We start from the raw sequence: 10,070 nt of genomic DNA, 5'->3' as shown, positions 1-10,070 counted from the left end.
ACGATCTCTCTATAACAATGGTAATCTTGGTTTTCCTTTTTCATTTCTTTTATTTTTTATGTTGTACCATACAAAAATTTCCCACCATGCTTAGAATTTATAGTTTCTAGAAGAGTTTTCTATTGAAGGAGTTTGTAGTGATCTTCCCCTTTTAAGATTAGTCCAAGAAAGTCTATTCAATTTGGCAAAGAAAAGGCAAGATGTTCTAGTCAATAACACGAGAGATGCACATTGAACAAGAAATGGACATATATTACTTTTAATATATATATATATATATATATATATATATCAATTACAACTTACCACCTAAGCAATTGTAATAAGCTTATAAAATTGGTTGTACATTTCGACTCATTGTATTATTGTGTGTTGGGATGGGATATGTTGAAAATGAATACGATCATAGAGAAATAACAACCTATTGCTTGAAAAACGAATGCTTTTTTTGTTGTTGATTTTCCTTGTCTTTTTCCTATTCTTTTTCGTTGGCTCAGTCAATACCAATCCTTAGACGCAAAAAATCTAGATTCTGCTTGGCTTTAATTTGGCAAATAATGTAACCAAAAAATTCCATGCCAAATTCTATCATTCCTCTATATATCGTCTAATTCGTTTCAATAACACACAACAAAAAAACTACCATTCCATTTCTTATGAACAAATTCTTTCATTCCAGTGAAGAATGATGTGGCCATCTCTATATCGAATCATTGATTTATAAGAGTTTACAAGAAGCCTCCAATATATATATAAAATTGATGCATAGTAAAAGTTTGAAGATTCTACCGTATAGGCAACTGACTTAAGGCCACAAAGTAGAAAAAGACTTCAGAATTTTAACTAATAGGTTTATTTATTTAATGTTAATAGTATTAATTAAGTCCAAATATTAGCCAATAAATAAAATAATATTATTTTATCAAACGAAAAAAAAAAAAGAGAGTGAAAAATGTTACGTGCACAATATTTTTCACAATAAATTTTAAATAGAAGGTTGTTACTAATTGTTATTGGTGGACAGAAAAAGTACTTTAAGTAGTGGGTTCAAATTGGAATCAATAACAACTTAACACCTAGCTATGATTTGTTGTGAAAATGTTTTAAATGTAGAATCTAAAAAAAAAAAAAGAGTTTATGTGATTAACAAGTGTAAAAAGTTTAAAAAGTTTATGATTTACTTATCATTATCAATTGTCACATTAACAAGTGTAAAAAGTTTTGTCAAATTTTTTGTATCTAGACTTTCTCAAACAAAAAAAAAAAAAAATAAATAAAATTCAAGAAGGTTTATATTAATTAGTAATTTTGCATTTAAAACAAGAAAATAAAGTTTATGTGATATTAAAAAAATTTAATATAAAAAATTATATTTAAGTATATAAGGTCTCCGTCTATTTTTCGCCTTGGGCCTCAGAATCCATTTAGCCGCCCCTGACTTTAAGAAACATGGCTACTCATTTACGACCTTAAGAAATTGTAAAAGAAGCCAGGAACTAGAGTCTTACTTTTAGTATTACTCTTACTCGCCAAGTCAATTAGAGCACGGAACTAGTCTTTGCTTTTACGTACGTTCACACGTATCTTTGATCCTTAAATAAAGAGAAGCACATCTTTGTTTCCCACGACCATCTCTTGTTCATGACTACTATAATCTTGTTGCTTCTCTCTTTGACATTATTTGCTCCATTCTCATCTTCAACATTTAGCAAAGGTTCATCTCTCATCAGTGAGAGACCAACATATGTTTTAACTTCACCAGATAACGTTTTCTCTGCAGGCTTTTACTCCGTTGGTGAAAATGCTTTTTGCTTTGCCATATGGTTTAGCAAATCTAGCACCGTAGTTTGGGTGGCAGACCGTGACCAGCCAGTTAATGGAAAGCACTCAAAGCTCTCACTCCTCAAAAATAGCAATCTGATCTTAACTGATGCCAGTATGTTCATTGTTTGGGCCACAAATACTTTCTCACTCTCCTCAGTAGTACAATTATCTCTCTTGTTAGGACATATGTGTTTTCACTTGTTAAGAACATATGTCACTTATTTATGTAAATTGGCTAATCCTTTGACAAAACGCACTTTACTTGTAATTGGGTAGTTCTAGGTGTTTTTAATACTTCAAGAAACAAGGTTTCAAGATCAAGTGTTGAAGTCATCAAGTCTGTCCAAGAAAAACAAGTTGAAGTGCAAATTCATTAAAATTCGACACCTGCTTGATAGCTACCTCAATACCTGCTATCTGTCGAGATTTATAAAATCAAATTTTCTGATCTGATTTCTTTGGGATCCGTGAATATGCTTTTGGGCCTTCTTTTCTTCTAACCCTAAACATATAAAAGGATTGTTTTAAGAGCCGTTAAATTGTACACAAGTTGCAAAAGCATTGAGCAATCTCTGTTCAAGCAAATTGTGATCAAAGACGAAATTCTTGACCTAGTTCATCTTCTCTGAAGAAGTTACTGTGTATTTGTACCAAAGAATTTTGTGACCAAGCATCTTCCTGATCTTCATCATGTATGATGAGCTGAAGAACTTTGCAGCCAACCTCTCCTTCTAAGTTGGTGTTTGAAGTCGCGTACTGTTTGCAGCCAACCTCTCCTTCACAAAACCCTTTGGTGCAAATACACAACAACTTTTTTAGAGAAGATGAACTAGGTCAAGAACTTCGTCTTTGATCACAATTTGCTTGAATAGAGTTTGCTCAATGTTTTTGCAACTTGTGTACAGTTTGATGGCTCTTAAAACAATCCTTTTATATGTTTAGGGTTAGGAGAAAAGAAGGCCCAAAAGCATATTCACGGATCCCAAGAAATCAGATCAGAAAATCTGATTTTATAAATCTCGACAGATAGCAGGTGTCGAGGAGCTATCGAGCAGGTGTCGAGCTTTAATGATTTTGCACTTCAGCTTGTTTTTCTTGGACAGACTTGATGACTTCAACACTTGATCTTGAAACCTTGTTTCTTGAAGTATTAAAACCACCTAGAACTACCCAATTACAAGTAGAGTGCGTTTTGTCAAAAAATTAGCCAATTTACATAAATAAGTGACATATGTTCTTAATAAGTGAAAACACATATGTCCTAACAATCTCCCCCTTTGGCAATCCGTGATAAAACCATAACAAAAAAATGAACATATGAGAGAAGTCATAAATCACTTAACTCATACTCATTTGTTGAATATAATAAAATCTATCCTAACACAAACTCTTGAAAAGCTTTGCAAGAAGAGAGTTTATGGCAAGTAGACTTTGACAACCTGTATTTCTGAAACACTTTAAACAAAACTCATCAAGGCATCTTGTGTGAAACAGAAATAATAGATTGCATACAAGTATAATGAACATGTGTATAAAGATAGAGAAGAAACAGCACATGAACAGAGATGTGAAAGAAACATACATCCACATATAGAGAGAAAATAATTACAATGTATGTAAAACTGGTCACAAGACCTCATATACAAGATCAATGTATCTATAAAGAATAGAAAAGAAAAGATACATCAAAACCTCACTACATCCCTCAAATATCAACACTCACCCTATAAAAAATGTCCTATACTAACTCTTCCCCTAAGATGACTACTCTCATAGTCCAAAACTACTCATTTTTGTTACGAGTGATAAAGGGTAGAGTGTCATATAGACATCTCATCAGTAGAGCTAGCATCTCCATCATTATCATTTGAAGCGTCATCGTCATCACCATCATCATCATCATCATCATCATTAGAGTCAGAAGCTGTTGGAGGAGGTGGTGAAGGCGTAGCCTCAAGAGCAAAACCACCCATGGTCGCCAGCCGTCGTGCAATAAGACCAACATGAACATTCACCTGATACAACTTAGAGGAGAGTGTATCGAGGCGAGCATCCATGCACTACAGCTGCACCATGATGTCTCCGAGAGATACATCGCCCATAAAGGAAGAAGGAGCAGATGTAGATGGAGCAGATCTGGATGGAGCTGAATGGAAGGGAGGAGTGGAATCCATCTATCTCGACCTAAACTGAGTCTCACTACATTTTACGGTAGCGGCATCTATGGCACAGATGTGTGTGAAGTGGTCAGACACAGGAAAAAGGATAGAAAAATGGCGTAAGACCCTCGTGATAGCGGAAGGAAAGATGAGCTTATCACGGGATGCCGAATCTAAATGAACATCTATGATAGAGAGGATGAAATAAGAAGGAAAATCTATAGTAAGATGCTCAAGAAGAGATAACAAAAATCGAGCACGAGGCTCTGTGGTAGAGTTGTAGTGAGAAAGTGGATGGAGTATAAAAGTCATCACCATGTTTGAGAATCCAGGACCTTTAGCAAAAGGTCTACATGATGTATACTGATACTCACCCCAATCAGCTGGGCACGCACAAAAAGCAGAAATGAGCTCATCTTTGGACACAGTCCTCAGATGCTCACAAGAAGGATAGTTAGGAAACTCTATTCTAGGAACCCTAAGTATATCTGTAACTAGCTGTGGTGTGGCAGGGATACGTGTACCTTGAACGCAAGTGAAAGAGAGAGGTACTGAACAATCGATCCTGTGCATGTTGGAGTAAAACTCCTGAATGAGCACGAGAGAACATGTAATCGAGACGTCACACAGTGACTCCCATCCCCTACTGTGAATGACAGAGGGAAGGTCAGTATTGGCGAAGTCCGCCAAAATGACTTGGCGTTTTGAATGAACAACTCGTCTAGAAAATTTCTCCAAAAATGCCTTGTGGGCATCTCCATCACGGAATCGAAGATTTAGAGGAGCAGAATCAGAAGATGAAGAAGCTCCAGAATGCAGAGGGTTTCGAGCCGGAGTGGATTTACGCTTAGGTGCCATAGACACTATTAACGTAAACAGAATGAGAAAGAGATAGAGAAGGAGACAATCAGAAAAGTCCCAAAACAGTTCACATATATCAAATATATTGAACAAAGTGTACGTATGCATGGGGAATCCATGAACATGTGACATGCAAATTAAAAAGCATCATGGGCTCAGCCCAATCCAATCCTACCAGTACATAAGTAGAAAACACACATCTAAATGCATGAAAATACCATTCTAATGCACATGAAATGCAATGTATGACATTTTGAACACATTTAAGTGAAAACCCAACCCAAAATTTCAAGAAAAACTCAATAATTTTGAAAAACCCCAAAAATTTTCAAAAGCCCCAAAACCTAAGCTTCAAAACATGAAATGCATGAAAATGGAAGGAAAAAGAGATCTTACCAAGTGATTTGAAGCAAGGAATGGCCGAAAATCATGTGGGTTGGAGATTTTGATTGAGAAAAAGAGGTTAGGGAGATGAACAACAGCGGATAAGTCGAGAGAGATCGAGAAAATGAATTGTAGATCGCGACAGAACCTTATATAGGAGCTTCAGTAATTCTCGACAGCTGAGGTGTCGAGAGGTGTCGAGACAGCTGTTGAGGTAGGTGTCGAGAAAATGAACGTCGACAGCTACAGGTGTCGAGAAGGTATCGAGGAATAAACAACAAAACTAAGAACAGAAGCTCGATCGATCGACAAGGTATTGAGGAGACAGGAACTTTCTTGATCGTTCCATCAGGTGTCGAAGAAGTGTCGCGATTGCGATAAGAAAAAGGCTTGAGAAGCTCGACAGATAACAAGGTATCGAGGAGGTGTCGAGGAGGTGTCGAGCCAGCTTTTAAAAACAATTTTACGAGAAGAGAAAAACACAAATATGAATGCAATCCAACATGTACCTCAACCAATGATCCAATCAACATATTAAGCTCTCAAAATCATCTCTCAACAAAAATTTTAAGCACATGGATCCTCAAAAACACACACACACACACTAAACAGGTCTAACCAATTTTATTTTTCAAAAATAAGTCAAGACAGTTTAGTGAGCATACATTAGCACATGTAAAACCTTTGTGATAGTCAAATCACATTGTACCTGCACATGTATCAAAAATAACAAAGAATATTGCATGTTGTGTGTGAAAAACATCGCAAGATTGCATATGTGTATACATGTTATGACGATCTGAGATATGAGAAAATAACTTTAACTCACACACAATCATAACTGTTTGATGGGGACTATCACCTTCGAGGTACATCCTATAACTCCCACATCTCCTAGAAAATACGCTTGCAATCATATTTAAAGCATTTTTGATCTTTTTGCTTTTTATTTTTCTTTGCATATTTTCTTCTATTTAAGCATATCATGCATGGGCATAAAAGAGAGAAAAGAAATACCTAAGATGTAAGCATTTAACACTGTACTTTTGCTATGCTGAAGAATACGGGTGTCTTTGACACTACACTTTTGCTATGCCGAAACATATAGGTGTCATAGTATGATTGGCGGGCAATAGTGGTGAGATGATTATTTATGCCTTTCTCTTAGGATTTTCTAGTCCTACCTGTCAAAAAGAGTGATATGAGTGTTAAGTTCAAGAGATAACTTAATCTTACTCATCACAAACAAGAGTCACAAAGCTCACTTGCTTAGTTGTGCATAGAGATGCTCATCTAAGATACAAGAGATACAAAGTTTAGAAAACTCTGTTTCATTGGCCATCCAAGGTACACAAGTATCAAAGTACACAAAACACACTGTTTTTGTATTTTTCTGATTTTTTCAATTTTTTTATTTATTTATTTTTTATCAAAAACAAAATAAACAAAACTAAAAGTAAACACACAAAAACATGTTAAACAAAGCAAAGCATAAAATTAGACTGACTCAACAAAAATGCAAAACACACAAGCAATGCAACAAATAAGAAAAACAAGAAGAGAGAAGAAAGTGATGAAATCACTTAGAGTCCTTTTTCTTCCACACCTTGGAAGAACCTTTCCTTTGATTAAACCCTTGAACCGGCGGTGAGGGGGAAGAATTGAAACCGTTCAAGTTCGAAAGGAACATGAGGGTTTTAAGAAGATCACCAAGAGGAGCAAGAGAGGATTGAAGCTGATTCTGGCTACCAAACGCGATCATGCCGTTGCTCTGTTGAGTGGCTAGCCACTTATAGCAATTTGGTCGAGTATGATCGACGGCTCCACAATGATGACATAGATGCTGCTTCTTTTGTTTAGGCTTTTAAGAGTTAGCCTTCTTAGCCCTAGGGTTTTTAACATCTTTCTTATCCTGTTTAGGGGGTGCTCCTAAGATAGATTTACTCTTGTCTACGTTCTCACTAGCTAATTCAGTTTTATCATCAGTGTTCTCAATATCAGTGTTATTAGCAGGAGAAACAAAAACAATAGCACTAGTAGAAGCAATATGAGAGAAAGAAAGACCATACCCTAAACTTGTTTGATCCGAAGCAGATTTCTAGATGCTGAGCATCTCATCAAGCTTTGCACTTGACGTCCTCTCCAGTTGAGCTCTGACTTGAAACAACTTCACTTCAAGCTTCTTGGTCTTCTTAATCAAGAAATATTTCTCAAACCTCAGTGCTCCAATAGTTTGATTCGCCTTATCAAACTTTGTGGACAACTCTTCACGATCAAGTTCCACATTACTGAGCTTCTTGGTGGCCAGCCTATACAATTTCTCATGCTTCTCAGAGAGCTTGTAAAGCTTCTCATAGGCTGAATGGATATCATCTTGATCATCCATCTTCTCGAATTTGGACTCCACCAGTTCTTCTTCTTCGTCCACTTCTTCAACAATCCCTTCAATTGGATTGACTGTGGCAGTGAAGGCATTTAAGATTCTGTCATCCTCATTGTCAGAGTCATCTTCGGGCTCAGTGTCACTCAAAATTGCAGCAAGTGCCTTACTCTTCCCAATGCTCTTGAGATATGTCGGGCATTCATGCTTCATGTGACCGAATCCCTGATATCTAAAACACTTTAGTCTTGCAGGAACAGTGTACTGACCGCCTTCCTTAGCATCCTTTTTCCCTCTGTCTTGCAACTTAGACTGGAAAGAACTGGATTGTTTGCGGTCTTTATCGAAGCTCCTCCCATTGGCATTCTTCATAAACTTCTTGAACTGCCTTGTAATGTAGGACTTCATCTTGGAATCTTCATCATCAGAAGACTCATCTGTATCACTGCTCTTTGCCTTCAAGATCATGCTTTTGCCTTTACCCGTTTTGCCAATCCTAGATAATCCTATCTCGTAGGTCTGCAAGTTTCTAACCAGCTCAGTTAAAGGAATCTTGTCAATGTCCTTTGATTCCTCTATAACAGTAATCTTCGCATGGAATCTCTCGGGTAGAGATCTAAGCACCTTCCTTACAATCTTGGGTTCAAGGATGGTTTCCCCAAGATTGAAGACTGAGTTTACTATGTCCTTGAGCTTGGCATAGAACTCATTAAATGACTCATCTTCCTCCGTCTTTATTTCTTCAAAGCTTGTAGTAAGCCTTTGAAGTTTTGAATCGTTGACAGCCTTTGTACCCTTATAGGTTGTCTGGAGGATGGTCCATGCTTCTTTTGCAGTTTCAGTAAAGGATATCTTCTTGAACTCCTCATTGGTGACTACGCTAAATAGGGCATTCAACGCTTTGTTGTTGAAGTTTGCTGCCTTGATCTTGGCGTCATCCTAATCCGCCGGTTCTTCTTTTGGCTTGATCCAGCCAATCTTTACAGCTTGCCACACCTTCTCATCTAAAGACTATAAAAAAGCTCTCATGCGTACTTTTCAGTATGCATAGTTAGTGCCATCAAATAAAGGAGGTATGATTAATGACTGTCCTCTATCCATGACAAACAGGGGTCAATAGATCAACACAGCAAAGATTAAACCTAATCAGAGTGTGCCTGCTCTGATACCACTTGATAGGCCATAAACTGAATTGACCCCTTGTGATTAAACCAATTAATTAATTAGCAAAGTTGTTAATTAATCAATTAATCATGCAAACATGTGGAAGCACAAGTAAATCACCAATAAACTAATTAAGCAGTGAAAAATAAATAATACGATGATTTATTTATGAATGGGGAAAACCTTTGCGGCAAATACCCCATCGGATGATTTTCAGGTCACCACTCCTAAAACTCCACTATTATTAAATCAAGCGGTTACAAGTAAAGGAATCCCAAGTACCTTACCAACCTACAGTTGAAGCCTTACCCCAATACCCAATTGGACTTGATCTATAGTGACAGTTCCCCCTTTTGATGCACGGCTCCCAAGTACATGACTAACCAATGCGCGGATCCCAGTATGCGACTTCAAACACCAACTTAGAAGGAGAGGTTGGCTGCAAAGTTCTTCAGTTCATCCTACACAACGAAAATCAGGAAGATGCTTGGTCACAAAACCCTTTGGTGCAAATACACAGCAACTTCTTCAGAGAAAATGAACTAGGTCAAGAATTTCGTCTTTGATTACAATTTGCTTGAACAGAGTTTGCTCAATGTTTTTGCAATTTGTGTACAGTTTGACGGCTCTTAAAACAATCCTTTTATATGTTTAGGGTTATGACAAAAGAAGGCCCAAAAGTATATTCACGGATCCCAAGAAATCAGATCAGAAAATCTGATTTTATAAATCTCGACAGATAGCAGGTGTCGAGGAGCTATCGAGCAGGTGTCGAGCTTTAATGATTTTGCACTTCAGCTTGTTTTTCTTGGATAGACTTGATGACTTCAACACTTGATCTTGAAACCTTGTTTCTTGAAGTATTAAAACTACCTAGAACTACCCAATTACAAATAGAGTGCGTTTTGTCAAAGGATTAGCCAATTTACATAAATAAGTGATATATGTTCTTAATAAGTGAAAACACATATGTCCTAACAGTTACTACTCCAATTACAGCTTTGATGACTGTACAAATTCATGCTTGCAATTACACAAATGCAATGCAGTCCAGTACGCCTTTGAAACAGGTGATTGTTTCTATAAGTCACTATTGCGGAATGGATATCATTCCCCAGATTTAGGAAAAAATACCTATTTGAGACTCCCAAAAAGCTTCAACTCCAACAAAAATCTTGTAAAAGAAATTAGTTTAGATTGCTCAAGGGAGGGTACAATACAATTGGATAGAACATACGTTAAAAATCGTGAAAAAGGGATAGTGAAATTCCTGCTTCGGTTTGTATGTGGAGTGAGAG

Source organism: Quercus suber, unplaced genomic scaffold (genome assembly GCF_002906115.3).
Source record: "Quercus suber isolate HL8 unplaced genomic scaffold, Cork oak 2.0 scaffold_66, whole genome shotgun sequence".
Taxonomy (NCBI): Eukaryota; Viridiplantae; Streptophyta; class Magnoliopsida; order Fagales; family Fagaceae; genus Quercus; species Quercus suber.
This window is presented reverse-complemented; position numbering follows the sequence as displayed.